Below are 15,271 nucleotides of genomic sequence, written 5' to 3'. Positions count from 1 at the left end.
ATGTGGAATAGATTGTTTAAAAAGAACATAATCATGCTCAGGTGTTTACAAACTTTTGGCCATATCGTGTTGCTAGCGGACCGTATTTTAGAGGTCCTTGTCCTTGTCAGAATAAAACAGCCGCAAAAAAACACAAGCTGTGCGATGCATCAAATCTCTGACCTGAAAAAACATGCTTGCTCAGCACTAAGCCTTTGGCTTTCAGGCGTATTCAGTGCCACACACACACACACACACACACACACACACACACACACACACACACACACACAAACAAATGTGCACATACAAGGATGCGGAACAGATGCATGCGTCTCAGGAGATAGGACCTGCAGCCCCCCCGGAGGAGATGAGCAAAGTTTCCATCCCACGGCTGCTGCTGCTTCTGCTTCATTATCAGCCCAGGTTTCTCTCCTCTTCTGAAACTCAGCACTGACCTCATTTCCTCCCCACCGCTCTGTTTCTCTGCCACTTCCTGTCTCCGAGGCCGCAAGAAAAAGAATCTCTGGACGGAAATGTCTGATTCTAGAGCTGAGTGCTTGGGCGAGGCGATCCTTACTGACGTGTGATTTCGCATGATGGAGCAGGAGATGATGGGACGCGGCGGGGGTCCGTAAATCTGAGAGATCCGCAGGGACAGGAAGCAGATGGCCGTACGAGCTTGCATGCTGCTCTCGGAGCCTCGTAGAAGAAACGTTACGATACACTTCTACGCCTCACGTTTACACGCACACCGCTGCTCGTGTCATGTGCAGAGACTGCGCGATGTTTTAGTTTTGAGTGCTTTATGCCATCTGGGGATTACACGCTCTACTGCATTACACTGACACACACCAGACCAGCAGATATTACAGACGTCTGGCCGTATACACACACCTTTTTATTCAAAGTTACTTTCACTGCTTTCACACTGGGGTTCCTTTTTTTTAGCTTTTTGTATTGCTAAAAAAAAAAAACACTGTAAACCATAATAACACTAATTACTCAGCTAACATCAGCCACTACCACCACCACTACAAATACCACCACAACCACCACTACAAATACCACCACCATCACCACCACCACTACAAATACCACCACCACTACAAATACCACCACCACCACCACTACCACTAATACCACCACCAATATTAGCACCACCACCAATACCTCTATCACTACAAATACCACCACCACCACTACCACTAATACCACCATCACCACCAATACCTCTACCACCACAACTACCATTAATACCACCACCACTATAAGCACCACCACCACCAACACCACTATTACTATCACCATCACTACCTCTATTACTTCTACCACCACCACTACAACCACTAACACTACGACCACTAACACTAATACCACCACTATCACTACCAATACCGCTACCAATAATACCACCACCACCACCAACACTGCCTCTATTACTACCACTATTAATGCTACCACCACTTACATTGTGACCACCAAATCTACTACTACCACCACCATTATTACCACTACTATCACTTCTATTACCACCATTTACATTTATGGCATTTGGCAGACGCCTTTATCAGAGTGACTTACAGGGAAGGGCTGAGGGCTCAGCAGTGGCAGCTTGGTGGTTGTGGGATTTCAACCTGTGACCTTCCGATCCAAAGTCCAATGCCTTAACCACTGAGCGACAACCACTAACCAACACTAACACTAGGGGAAAGTGGTAGCTCAGTGGTTAAGGCTCTAGTTAGTGATTGGAAAGTTGGGGGTCCCAGTATTACCAGACTGGCACTATTTGGGCCCTTAAGCAAGGCCCTTAAACTCTTTGTGCTCCAGGGGCACTGTATCATGACTGACCCTATGCTCTCATCCCAGCTTCCTTACATCACTGGGATATGCAAAGTTCAATGTGCTGCAAAGTACCTGTGACAAATATAAAGCACCTTTCGACTACCACTTTAACCACTAATACTACTAATGCTGCCACTACTTCCACCACTACTACAACAAAATATCTGGCAGATACTGTAATGTTCTGATTTACAGACTGTCACGTGTCATCCTGCAGTACAGCTCACACTTATTTGCAACACGATTAACGGCCTCTGTGTCTCCAGCATGTGCGTAATATCTCTTTATTCTGATCGGACGGTGATGGTGACAGTGAAGTTACGCCATGCCTCCCTCCTACTTTCACACGATCCTCGATCGTCTTCACATCCTGACGTGTCGAGCGAGCTGAACTTCTGACCCTCTTCTGATTCAGACTGACGCTTTAGCGATGCCTCCAGAAGCTCTTATGACTCAACGATGTGAATCCATGAAGAACAAAGGATAAAAAAAATGAACCTGCTGCGATTTCGAATGCTCGCCTGCCGTGATGAAACCAGATCGTGTTATTTCTTTTCTTACTCTCAGTCTTGTGCAATATTGCGTCAACACAAAAACCCGCACGATCCTCGTCATGTCTCCGGCCATAATCCATCTGGACGCTTCAGAGAGCTGGACAGGTTTCAGTGTGGTGCTCACGCCCCATGGACCCAAGTCCCAGGGCAATCATAATCATCTCCACCTCCATCAGGAACCAAAATAATTACTGAAGCAGTCCGGTTTTGTTTTTGTGCCGCTGCCAGAATTCAGGTTCACCACGTTCTCAAGGACGCCGTGAAACAGGAACAATGTACTGTAAATATTTGTAATACAATTTTACTTCTTCTTTTTTTTTTTTTACAAAAACCTATTAAGGTTTCATGGAAGGAGATGTTTTTCAAACATCTATGGACGGAGTCTCCAGTGTCAACTTCCACTTTTCTGAGATGATGTTTCTCTAGATTTTAAAGTGTTCTCGTAGAGATTTCATTCACCCAAGTCAGGTACTGATAGAGGTGAGGTGAAGAGGCCTGAGGTGCAGTCAGCATTTATAATTATCCTAAAGGTGTTCAACAGTGTTGGAGCTCTAAAGCAGAAGATCTTCCACTCCATCCCATGTACAGTATATCTTAATTGTCATGCTGGAACAAGTTTGGGTCTCCTAGTTCAAGTGAAAGGAATAGTTAAAGTTTTTGGACATAAAGTGTACCTGTTAGCTGACAAGTTAAAAGAGTAGCGATTGAGATGGTTTGGTCATGAGCAGAAGAGAGACGTGGGGTAAATCAGTAGAAGAATGCTGAAGATGGAGCCACCAGGCAGGAGGAAAAGAGGAAGGCGGAGAAGGAGGTTTAAGGAGGTGGTAAGGGAAGACATGCAGGTGGTAGAGGACAGAGTGAGGCGAATGGAGACAGATAATCTGCGGTGGCGACCCCTAATGAGAGAAGAAGAAGAAGTGAAGCTAATAGCAAAGATCTCCTTCTTATTATTTCAGTGGAACTGAAGATCTTTAGAGGACATTGTAATCACATCGCTGATTAGGTTAATGAGCTTTATCGCTATAGCAACCTAAGTGGATTGAAAATCAGGAGGTGTTTTTTTTTTAACAGCAAAAATTGCGTAATGTTGCACTGATGCTCATACACTCACACACACACACACACACACACACACACACACACACACACACACACACACATTAACTAGTTAACCGCTAATATGTCAATACCGTTTATGCTAATCTGGTAGCCTGCTGCTTGCTGGTTTTATAATCACGTGTGCTTTCAGAACAATTTCATGATCCAAACCTAATAGGAAATATTTGTACTGTAGCTTCACACAGCAGCAGAGATGAAAAAAAAAAAAGAAAAACAAAAGCATCCCCACCGTTTATCTTTGGATCAGTGAGATTGGGAAGGCGTGAACGGCAGGAGATCAGATGCTCGCCGCTGTTTGTTGGAAACTGAGCGCTACACGTGCAGAACAGCAGGACGTACCATTGGGGCTCAGAAGATGTAGTGCAGAGGGATGTACGCTTGTAGCTCATGGAGCTCATGAAGACAGGAACAGGAACTCCCTTCGGATTTTCATTTCCACAGTGAAACTAACTATCTATCTATCTATCTATCTATCTATCTATCTATCTATCTATCTATCTATCTATCTATCTATCTATCTATCTATCTATCTATCTATCTATCTATCTATCTATCTATCTATCTATCTATCTATCTGTCTTCTTTATTTTTTGTTTTTTTATGTTTGTTTATTCATCCATAGGTTCTTCTATCAATTTGTAATCCATTCATCAATCCCTTAATCCTTCTATCCATGCACTGATTTATTGACCCATCTATTTTTTTTTCTACCTGTCTATCCATCTATCTATCCATCCACCAATTCATCCATCTATTTATTTATCTTATCATCCATGCATTAATCTACTGATCCATCTATTAATTATTTGAATTAGTTGTTATTTTATCCACCTGTCTATCTGCCCATCCATCCATCCATCCATCCATCCATCCATCCATCCATCCATCTCTCTTCAGTATAAGGCTGCAGTAAGAGTATGGAGCCTAAAACTGTTCCCAATCGATAAACATGTGAAATATGACATAGTAAGATTAGCCTCACATTACGGAACACCTCTGAAATGTCATGCAAATAATGAAAATCTTTATTCCTGCTCTCTGTTTGCTATAAAAGAATCACCTCACAAGAAAAACAACGTCTCCTGTAGTCACAAACAACACACAGTTTATCCGAACCCTCGCGGTGAGGCAGGACTTGCAGCTAAATTATTCATAAGGCAGATCTGCAAGCTGAGCTATGAAGAGATCAGCTCCAAAATCAACACAAAGATCAACACAAAGACCAGCTCACAGATCATCTACGAGATCGGCTGCAAAATCAGCTCAAAAATCAGCACAGAGATCAATTCTGACATCAGCACAGAGACCAGAGCCATGATCAGCACCAAAATCAGCAGCTTCAAGATCAGCTCTTAGATCCATGCTAAGATCAGCACCAAGATCAGCTCCAAGATCAGCTCATAAACCTTAAAAGAATCAAACAGTCCTACTACACAACCTGTCGTTTTTTTTTCCTCCTCGTTCCAGCAATGAGAGAATTATTTTAATGAGAGGTCCGAATTTCTCCTTTGAGCTGCCCGGGACGTCATCCAGAGGAATAAACCAAATTAGTTTTGTTATAGAGGGAAATCAAACGCTGTAAGTTGATCATCCATCACACAGGTTTGTGTGAAGCGATATGAGGAGAGAAGTCCCGAGATGAGGACATCTTTATTACACCTTTACGTTTACACTTATTTGTAAATTACAGCTCTTAGCGAGGGAAAGTGGGCGGGGCCAGGTGACAGAAATATCAAAACATTATGCAAATGAGACAGAGAGTAACACTACTACACGAGGGAAGGACGCTGAGACTCTGATAAAGGAGCCTTTTAGACTAATTCTTGGGATTAATCCTTTTTTTTTTGTAAACGTAAACAATTTGATGCACAGTGACACTGATATCAACTCTATCACTGATGGGATATTTGATGATGATCTTCCAGCCGGAGGTGTGTTTGTGTGCATGGCTTTGCTGAACCAGCACTTCTGTCCTTGTCAAACATTGCACCGGTACACATTTCCTCTACGTTGCATCATTGGCATGTTGTGCACGTGCTTGGCTTTGCAATCTTGCACCTCGGGGGAAAGTTTTCGGTTTCGTCTGGTCATCCATATGCAGCACATCATCAGAATCCGAATCACAAACACTAGAAAATGCAGCACGGGGAATTTTCGACAATCAGCACATCAATTCTGGGCTGCTGGAGCTTCCAGGATGTTTGATGAAACAAAAGTGTAACGTGTTTTTCAGTATTAACGTGTCAAACACAGAGGCTTTAACTCGGGACGTTCAATTTTCATGAGCGATTAAGTGGAATTGTTTGTGGATGCGTCTTTCAACCTGAATAGAGTCAGTGGAGAAAAAAACAGATTACCACTGAAAAATGCATAAGAGTGTTCCGGAAGGTAACGATTTATCTGAACACGGCTCCATTAAATCAGCTCGGATAGCTGAGCCAGGGAGTCGGGGGTCCATCAGCACGCCCGAGCTCATCGCTGAGCAAAGGCCGCTGGGTCACTCGGAGACTCCTTGCTGAGTGTGTGATGTTGTGTTATTTCTTGGCTTAATAAATGCATCGCCTTCGCGCAGGCAGACTTATGGGACGTGCTGGAGTGAAGATAAATAGCAAAATGCTTAGCAGAAATTTAACATACACTAGTGGAGGCCGTGTCGGTCCGGCATGTCGAGTGCCTGGCTTTTGCGTGCTAATTTGTCCTGGGGGCTAACACACTTCCTAAATTGCCGCTAGCTGCAAATGTGTATGTGTGATGCCCTTGTCCTAAATCCTGGCACCATCATACCACTGGGGTTTCACATAATCTAGCAACAAAGGCTTGCAGAAATTTGCCCAGTGGATGTTATTACCCAATACCAAGATCTCCAATATCACTACTGGAAAATAAATAATCGGTGAATTCAAAGGTTCTAACGGTAGCAGTGTAATGTGTTACCAAGCTAAAACCGGTTTCATAAGCCTGCCGATACGTCGTACTTGTATTTCACAGGATGTTCGACGTAACAGTTCCGCTGCTAAAGTTAGCACAATGAAACCACAGCCTATAAAATGACACTTGGCTCACAGACACTCGCTTATATCCTGCTTGTAAAGAGAACAAAAAAAGATTCGGAGCATCATCGTTGGCTCCAGCAAAGGTTTTATAAAACGCTAAGTGAGCGTGTCTCTCTCAATTCGTAATATCCCATAAATAATCAATCACAGCTAATCCTGATATAATAGCGTCTCGGTGTGTGTCAGACTTCCCCAGGGCTTGAGCTTAGTGCTGTGTAAATACTAATAATACTAATAATGATAATAATAAAATGGCTCTCGAACAAAAACCCTCCTACATTACTTCCTGGTTTCGTGATGACAGCTCAGCGGTATTCCCTGGCTTGAAACCCAAGACTAACTCGTATTGAGACTCTCAGCAGCATTCTGCTCTTTGAAAGTCTCTCTATGCTTTTAGCTCACCATGCCACCCTTCTTCTTTTCTTTCACTTCCCTCCTCCCCCCAATTCTCTCTCTTCCTCGCTGCCGCCCTCCATTTTCTGTTTCCTCCGTCCCTCAAGCCATCTGGAAAAGGGGCAAAAAGAGGGCCCTGTGCAATTTCTTTTCTCTAATAGGTACTTCCCAACCTTCTGCTCCATAGTCAGGGGAAGTGACAAGATTAAAGAATGGCTGGTCTTTTTTCAAAGGCAAGGGCCGAGACACAGGAAATAGCATTGGGTAATTATGGGTAAATCGAGCACACAGCTAAAGCAAAACCTCAACTTGGTTTGAACGTCACTCTCTCTCTGTCTCTTTCTCTCTCTGTATCTCAGTAGCTTTTGCTTTTAACTCTCTCTCTCCCTCGTCTGTTTTCTCCTCGACTCCGACCTGTGTTGCAATTTGAAATGCAGTACTCGCTATGGGACTTTTCTGAAGCCTGCATCCCTTCTGCTTTGAAGCCTCTCGATACGCTGTGCTAAAAAGTCACTGCAGCCGAGCACAATGGTCCAAGATCAAAGGCTCATTCATGCGGAGTGGAAATATTAACCAGCCCTTGGCTTTGAGGTCAACTTAATGGGTACATACAGTATGCATAGATAGCAATATGAGAAAAGGCTCCCCAAGTGCAAAATTTGTTCTGAACCGATCAGGTACCACCCATGATTATGAAGCAGCATATTCTCTGAGAAGGAAAATCATCCTCAACATCATTCGAGTGCTACTGCTTAATGACTTGCTCAAGGTTATTCTGATGTCACTCAAATCCAATCTGATCCAGGAGCAGCCCATCACGGGGATGCAGGAGAAGAGGTAAGGAAGGGTTGAGATCTCGAGCGCTGGCGGTTGCTTCTCTGGAGAGGATCCTTGAGGCTGCGGCATTATGCTGAGTCACGCTTGTTCCCTCCACTACATTAAGCATTCTCCATCCGGTGTACCACCTCCAACCCTGCTGTCGGAAAAATAACACTGCCGAGAGCTCTCCCAATGAGGACTTCTAATAAGACGGCGCATCTCGACCCTGATCATAACGAGTCACTTAAAATTCATGCACCAGCCGCCTGGATTAAGCTAATTATCAAAGCTGAATTTGTTTGTCTGATCCGGGAAAAAAACAAGTAAAGCATGAGCTTTACCATTAGCTAGTTTTATGTTTTCTGGTGATCAATAGATCCATGGCTGCACAGCTTTGAACATCAAAGAGGAGGAACAAGGTACATAAGCCCTTATTCCAGCCTTCATTTGTGGCACACTTGAGCTAGGCCTTCTGGCTCAAGCATCCTCAGTAGTACTTATCGAGGGGGATGAGAACCTGTTTGTCTGGGGACCAGTCGTTTGCCTTTTATCTCTCATTTCAGTTTGGGGACTAGATTGAAGGAAACAGACACCTGAGTAAAGACACAAAATAAAACAAAAAAACAGAGGAAGGACACGTGTGGAATTTGTGAACGCAGGCTTTCATTTGTCATCCGGCTGGCAGGTGCGGGACGGTTCTCTTGCAGAGGAGTGGGAACGAGGTTGGAAAGTGACTGAGCCAGCTGGCAGGAACCCCCCTTCCCTCCTTCCCACACCTACAGGTTGCCTTTGTTTATTAATAATCCTAGCACCCTCGTCTGGAAAAACTCAGACGGAGGACCAGCTGGTGGGCCATTGTACCATCGATCACAGGGACCAGTTCCCCCAATTTGTCAACAGCGGTTAAAAAAAAAAACAGGGTCCCTGGAAAATGATCCCCCAGAAGCCTTTCATTCAGACCTTTCAATTAAACAACTAGATGAATTATTGAGGTTAATCACTGCAAATGACCACTGCAGTTAATAATTTATGGATATCAGACAGAACGGTGGCCAAGCATTCAGTAACACCCGTCTCCGTCTCTGTAGACGTCTGCATTCGCCAGTGCCAAACGCATTGTAATAAAAACTATGTTCTTCCATGTCTTTCTTTTCTTTTTTTCCTCCCCAAAGTCTGATTGGCTGTCAGCAGAGCGCGCTCAGTGAGCTCGGAATCGGTAGCCTTATCTCGCTAAACTTGAAGGTCAACATGGGATCAGGTGCAGAGATGAAGGATGGAGGGGAAAAAAAACATATGAAATAAGGACTGATGATTGGCGGGAAGTAAGATTAGCGAATCTCGGTTGAAAAATGTCAGAATGTTGCTGCGAGCCATACGAGGTATGTTTGTGTTGCATTTCATTTGATGCGTTTATACACCAAAAACAGAATGCGGGATATGGAATAGCCCTGGACACTGTGTAGGGGAGGTCAAAGCTTAGTGGTTGACGCCTTTGAAACTAAAGGTTGTGAGTTCAAATCCCAGCCCTCCCTGAGCAAGGCCCGTAACTCAGTAGCTACTCATTTGTATGAATGAGATAAATGTAAATTACTCTGGATAATTATCTGCCAAATGTGTCCAATATGGATCTGATTAGCATTTTTTCTAAAAGGCAGTAATAAAATTACAGTCTCACCTGTTTTATACAGAATTCAGTAAATATCAAAAAGGACAAAAAAAATGGCGAAAATCATCTAATCAGAAACCATCATCACAACCATGTATATTTTACTGCCTCTTTAAAATGTCCTTAATCTATTGTTTAATTCGATCTCGTTCTCCGAGGCGTTTCTCAAACAAATTATCGGTTCATTTGCATCGCGTATTCTTAGCCAGAGCAAATTTCACCAGCCTTGAAAAGCCTGGAGTCTGACGAGGAGGGATTATCCAAGAACAAAATGAGCAAAAGATCAGAAATAATAAACAGCGCAGTCTCTAAGACTTAATGGCTGCTTTTCATTCCTTTTTTTTTTTTTTTTTAAATTGCCTTCCATTTCCCTCGGGCCACTCGAACCTCGGCATGATCTTGTCTGCCTCCGTGCCAAAGCGTGTTAGTTTTTTACTTTGGTAATTGTTTTTCTTCGTTCCTATTGCTTCTCTTGGTTGTTCTGATTGGAAGTTATGGAATTTTAAAAATGTTCGGAGAAGTTTCAGTATTTAAAGAAGTAATATCTGTCAGCGCAGTGCGTCGCCTCGTGTACGTACGCACTGGGTCAATTCATAAACCCTGGTGCCTCATCACCACATCCCATTAAGCACCTAAGTGCCTTAACCACAAGATAAATCCCTCGCCAAATGATCTGCTCCTAAACCATGCAGGAGCTTTTAGAGTCTTTACTCTTAGAATTTCCTGCTCTTCGGGTTCCGTCGTCCGACGTTTTCCTCGCTTGCAGGCTGCCATAAGCCTCCCAGAGTGGGAGAATCTCATGAACAATTGTGTATCTCATGAACAATTGATTAGGTTGTCTTAATTAATTTTGCAGCATGCAGGATTATTCATTTATTATTCGATCCCACGACAGCCATCCAGACTTCTCCATTCAGCAGGAAGACTGGGGTTTTTTGGGGTGGATTTTTTTTTTTGTTTTTTTTCCTGCTGACTTGTGCAAATCTCAAATTGCAGTCTACAGAATCGGAGAGAGAGACGATGGGATAAGTAAAAATAGCATTCGGCTCACTTCTGCGTTACCTCCTGGGCTTCCTGGAGTATTGAATAAATCCCAGGGCTTGAGTTTTTTGACATGCTAAGCAGAGTTATGAGATTGCAGGCTGGGGACTGTGTAAGATTATCTGGTCGAGGTTTTGCGTTGATCAAAAGAACATCAAATGGATGTGACTCTCAGCATGAGAAGAGGGATTTTTTGGACAAAGATTAGGCATGTCAACGTGTAAAAGGAACTCAAAGGCCAATAAAGAAGGAAGCTAATGTAAGGGTAATATTCAGGTTTATGGAATAGGGATCATCATGTCCATGATGGAAGTGTGCAGTTCTACCATATTTGTCCGAATCCTAGAAATCCGGTTCTTGAATGAAATGGATCCATGATCTATAAATAGTCATACAGGCTGCATGACTGACCTACGAAACTCCTCCCAGCCCTTGAATCTCCTACATTGGTTCCTCATTTATCATGACATCACATGAATGCCTCAGTCATGAAGTGCGTGCCAAGCCTCCTAACGATGCTCACCAATCACCTTCCATTTAGGAGCTCGTTGGAACACATCGTCTGGAACGCTGACAACCAAAACAGCCGTACTCATTAATCTGCAATGTTTCTAAAAAAAAGTAAATAAAAAAATAAAAACAATCCTCCACCATAAACCCAGAGCAAACAGGCGATCCACACAGGACGCACGGAGGAGCCGCTTCCAAGGGACGCCAAGTCCTCCAGCTGCAGCCACAATCCCTTTCACAACCCTGCTGCCTCCTGCCAACGCGACACAGTGCTTATTATTCGCTCTGCCAAAGCAGGCTGCTTGTTGATATTCAGGACGAGGCCCAACATCGAGACACGGACCTCGGAGAAGATGGTGTTCTCCGGGCCGTTAGCTCCAAATGGACCCACTTCTTCATGCAGGTTTGTGGCAACAGCAGGTAGCAGTCAATCCATCACTCGGATGCAGCACGGCTAGCCAGAGAACATTAAGCCATCTCACACACACACACACACACACACACACACACACACACACACACACACACACACACACACTCAACTCACTTCCTCTTTTACCTGACTTTTTTTTAGGGGTTGTTTGTATGGACTCGTGACAAAGAGACGCAGGTGTTCGCCTAAAGCCACCTCTGGCATTTTGGCCCAGCACTCAGCATGACTGTAAATCTGAAAACGTCGAGTGTGGAAAACAAATCAGCCCCCAAATTGTCCTCCATTTTCCACCCACGTCAAAGCTGATTAACCTTTTCAACCTGCACAGCAGTCGGAGGTGCAACATCAGCCGCTTTAACCAACGACAAGGACAAGTAGAAAACCTTTAGCAATAGTCTCAGATTTTTGTCCATGAGTTTGCGACTGTTGGCCATAAATAATGACACCCCTCTGCCTTCATCCCTTCCTTTGTCTATCTCTCTCTTTTCATCTGGTTGCAGGTGCTAACACAATCATACTCGGCCATTTGTATTTTTTGGGACGCATCCATCATAATCACTCAATTACCGAGCCTTCAAAGTCAAACGTGACATCGGAGGCCAAAAGTGCGACAGCGCCACCCGCCGGCCGCCGTCGGGGACAAGGTGCTGAGCCGTAGCCATAGCGCGCGTTCGTGCGTGTGCGACGAGTTGCGTGTGTAAAACGTGTAAAAAAAAAAAATAATAAAAAAGAAATAACGTTCCCCTAAGAATGCTTTTTAGACGTGTCGCACGTGCGCATCGCTCTAATGTTACACTCGTCGATGCAAACGAGTTTGCTTTTGGAGAAACGCGCGCGGGAGAGAGATAGAAAGAAAGAGAGAGAGAGAAGGAGAAAGAGAGAGAGGAAGGAGGGAGGGAGAGAGAGAGAGAGCGTGCATGCTTGAAATGCTGAGTGAACTAGAATATTAATGCATTTGCACTAACGCATTACTGCATTTCCCCTGTCTCTTTCTCTCTCTCTCTCTCGCTTTTTTTTTTTTTCGTATGCAAAATCTCTCGTGCAACTTCCCTTCGCAGCTCATCTCATGCACGGACGTTTTTGCACGTTTTTCTCATGTCGGAAATTGCACGGGAGCGCGCGTGCACAAACGTCCCCCTTTTTGCACGAGACGCAGTTATTGCATTTTATTTTTTGTCGGATGCTGTTTTAATAGTAAAGTTGAACGCGAGAAAGAAACGCGGGACGTGGATGGAAAACGTGCATCACTCTCCCTCGCTCTCCCTCTCTCTGTCCACCGATCACTCTTTTTTCTCTCCTTCTTTCTCGCTGCAGTTTTAATCGCTTCTTTGGCGCCCTCACTGACTCGCGCACACGCACGCACGCACGCTGCTGGTAAAAAAAAAAAACAAAATTCATGAACAGGTATCGCGCGTGCAAACCAGGAGGAAGCCGCAGAGATGAAAAGAAAGTGTTTTGACAAATCTGAAGCACGGGGAAGAGGAAAGAGAGGAAATGCTGATGGTCAGCGTGTGTAAGATCACATTGCAGGGGCTGTTGGTGCTGGTGCATCCTCATCTGTACAACCTAACAAACACACAACTGCAACCTATGCAAAGGGCATGTGCATATACACACACACTATATATATATATATATATATATATATATATATATATATATATATATCTCAGGTTTGTGTGCAGGTGCATGCTCTTACCTAAATCTGCTTCTCTCCTGTGACGAGGAACGGAGCTCCAGGGCGAAGATTTAATGCGTCCGTGCGAAAGTTGCGCTCAGAGATCCCTGTGCTCGGCTCATGCTGGTGGAGGGCAGAGGAGAGAGCGACTCTTCTCATGCTCAAGAAGGAGAAACGCACAGCGAGGTGATGGGATGCACGTCAGAGATGCGAAGCAGAGGTGATGCACAGAGACGGCGTGGAAAATATCCGAGAAAGAAGAGAAGAAGAGGAAGTAGAAGAAACAGGAGAAGAGGAAGAGACGGCCGGTGCATTCGGTGAGAGCAAGCGGAAGGAACTGAGGAGAAACGGAGTGGAGAGGGGAAGAGAGGAGGGAGATGGAGGACAGCGAGGGGAGGGACCGGGCTACATCAGAATGAGAGAGAGGAGGGATAGAGAGAGAGAGAGAGAGAGAGAGAAGGAGGGTGGAAAGGGAGGGAGGTGAGAAAGTGATGGAGGTTGACTAAGTGATGGAGGGAGAATGGTTTCAAAAAGGAAAGAAAGAGAGCAAGGAAGTGAGAGAAAGAGGAAGAGGGAATTATATAAAGATTACATATGCTGTTTGTATAGCGGCGCTCTCGGGTTTTTTTGCTGGAGAGATTCGATTCAGCACAAATTGAGTTGTTGTAGTTCACACAGCACAGATGCCTGGAGAAATCCGAGAACGTGACACGGTCAGAGGGAAAGCCGAGCTCTCTGCAGACTCACGAGTCACGTTTTTTCACGTTCCACTCGTGTCACACTGACAACCGGTCATTAAAGAATAAAGACCAGGATTGTTTGGACGTCCATCAGAAGACGCACTGCTGATGATCCGGATGTTCTTGGAGCCATTTCAGGAAGAGTCTTCAGACTGGGGGCTTTTTATTCTTCACACAACAAGGAGGTTCAAAATAAATAAATACAACAGAACCAATAACAGCACACACACTTCATAAAGGCGAACGATACAGTACAATACACAGTACAGTGGAACAATCAATTTAAAGAGAAGTGAACAAATTTACAAGTACACCATATCTAGCAAATATACACTCTATCTACAAAAGTATTGGGACACCTGACTTTTCCACCCAGATGTGTTTTTTTTCCAAACTGTTTCCACAAACTTGAAGACACACAATTGCATCGGACGTCTTTAAATGTAGAAGAATTAAATTGTCCCTTAATTTGAACTAGGAGACTCAAACCTGTTCCAGAATGACAATGTCCCTGTGCACAAAACCAGCTCCATGAGATCTGCTCTACAAGTGTTGGAGTTGAAGATCTCCTGCTATTGAGCTCCAACCCTTTTGAACATGAATGAAAGTGAATGCCACCCTTGTGGTTGAACAGCACAAATCTCCACAAATCTCGATTGGAACATCTTCCCAGGAGAGTGGAGCATATTATAAGAGTGAATCTGGACTAAATATCCACCTCAAATTGGTGCTAAAATCTGATTGAATAATTGATATTGAGCTTCTTTAAGAAGATTGTTATTTTTATTCAGACTGAGCCACATGGCGGCCATGTTGGCTAGCCAGCTACGTTATGGGTCGAACAGGAAGTTTATCCTGAGCTTAAAACTAGCAGAAGTCAGTGTCTGGTTTTGACTTACCTCAAGAGTTTGTTTCTTTTGATGAGGATCCTTTACCTTCTCCAGAATCAGGACATAGGTTCAGGGGGAAGTCTGTTTTTTTCAAAACGCTATTTTCTTCTTCAAAAAAAAAGGTGATTAATTTTGTTCACCTTTTCACCTTAAAGTTGTGTGGTTAATCCGATAATGCATTCTCGACCTTGATTGATTAATCACATGACTGAAACTCTAGGATCAACTGGTTGCCATATCTGTAGGAATTCAATTACAATTTTTTTGTTTATTTACGGGTTGGCTGAAAAATGTAAAGTACTGTAGCTGTTTATAGCAACACATTTGCGTTATTTGAAGGTGGATTTAAAAACATGCTATTGGATGGTGTACAGCATGTTCTCCCTCAATGAGAAACATTGATCCCTATCTTGAAACCCCTACTATTCACTATTTGTACAAATGTATTGAGACACCTGACTTTTCCAGCCATGTGTGGTTCTTTCCCAAAGTGTTAACACAAAATTAGAGCTTAAACTAGAAGAGCCAGATCGATTCCAGCATGACAATGT

General features: G+C 43.8%; 1 protein-coding gene across 1 annotated transcript in view; it reads right to left on the bottom strand.

The window, feature by feature from the left end:
- brinp1 (bone morphogenetic protein/retinoic acid inducible neural-specific 1) overlaps window positions 1-13,426 on the bottom strand; it is a 107,834-nt gene extending 94,408 nt beyond the window's left edge. Inside the window, exon 1 of the mRNA XM_046839928.1 lies at window positions 13,112-13,426. The gene's annotated coding sequence lies outside the window, so the exon portion shown is untranslated. The remainder of the gene's footprint in view (window positions 1-13,111) is intronic.
- Between the last annotated feature and the right edge of the window lie 1,845 nt (window positions 13,427-15,271).

The sequence above is a fragment of the Silurus meridionalis genome, chromosome 25 (assembly GCF_014805685.1).
Source record: "Silurus meridionalis isolate SWU-2019-XX chromosome 25, ASM1480568v1, whole genome shotgun sequence".
In the NCBI taxonomy this organism is placed as follows: Eukaryota; Metazoa; Chordata; class Actinopteri; order Siluriformes; family Siluridae; genus Silurus; species Silurus meridionalis.
Note: the sequence above shows the minus strand (reverse complement) of the source record. Positions and strands in the feature narration are given on the sequence as shown.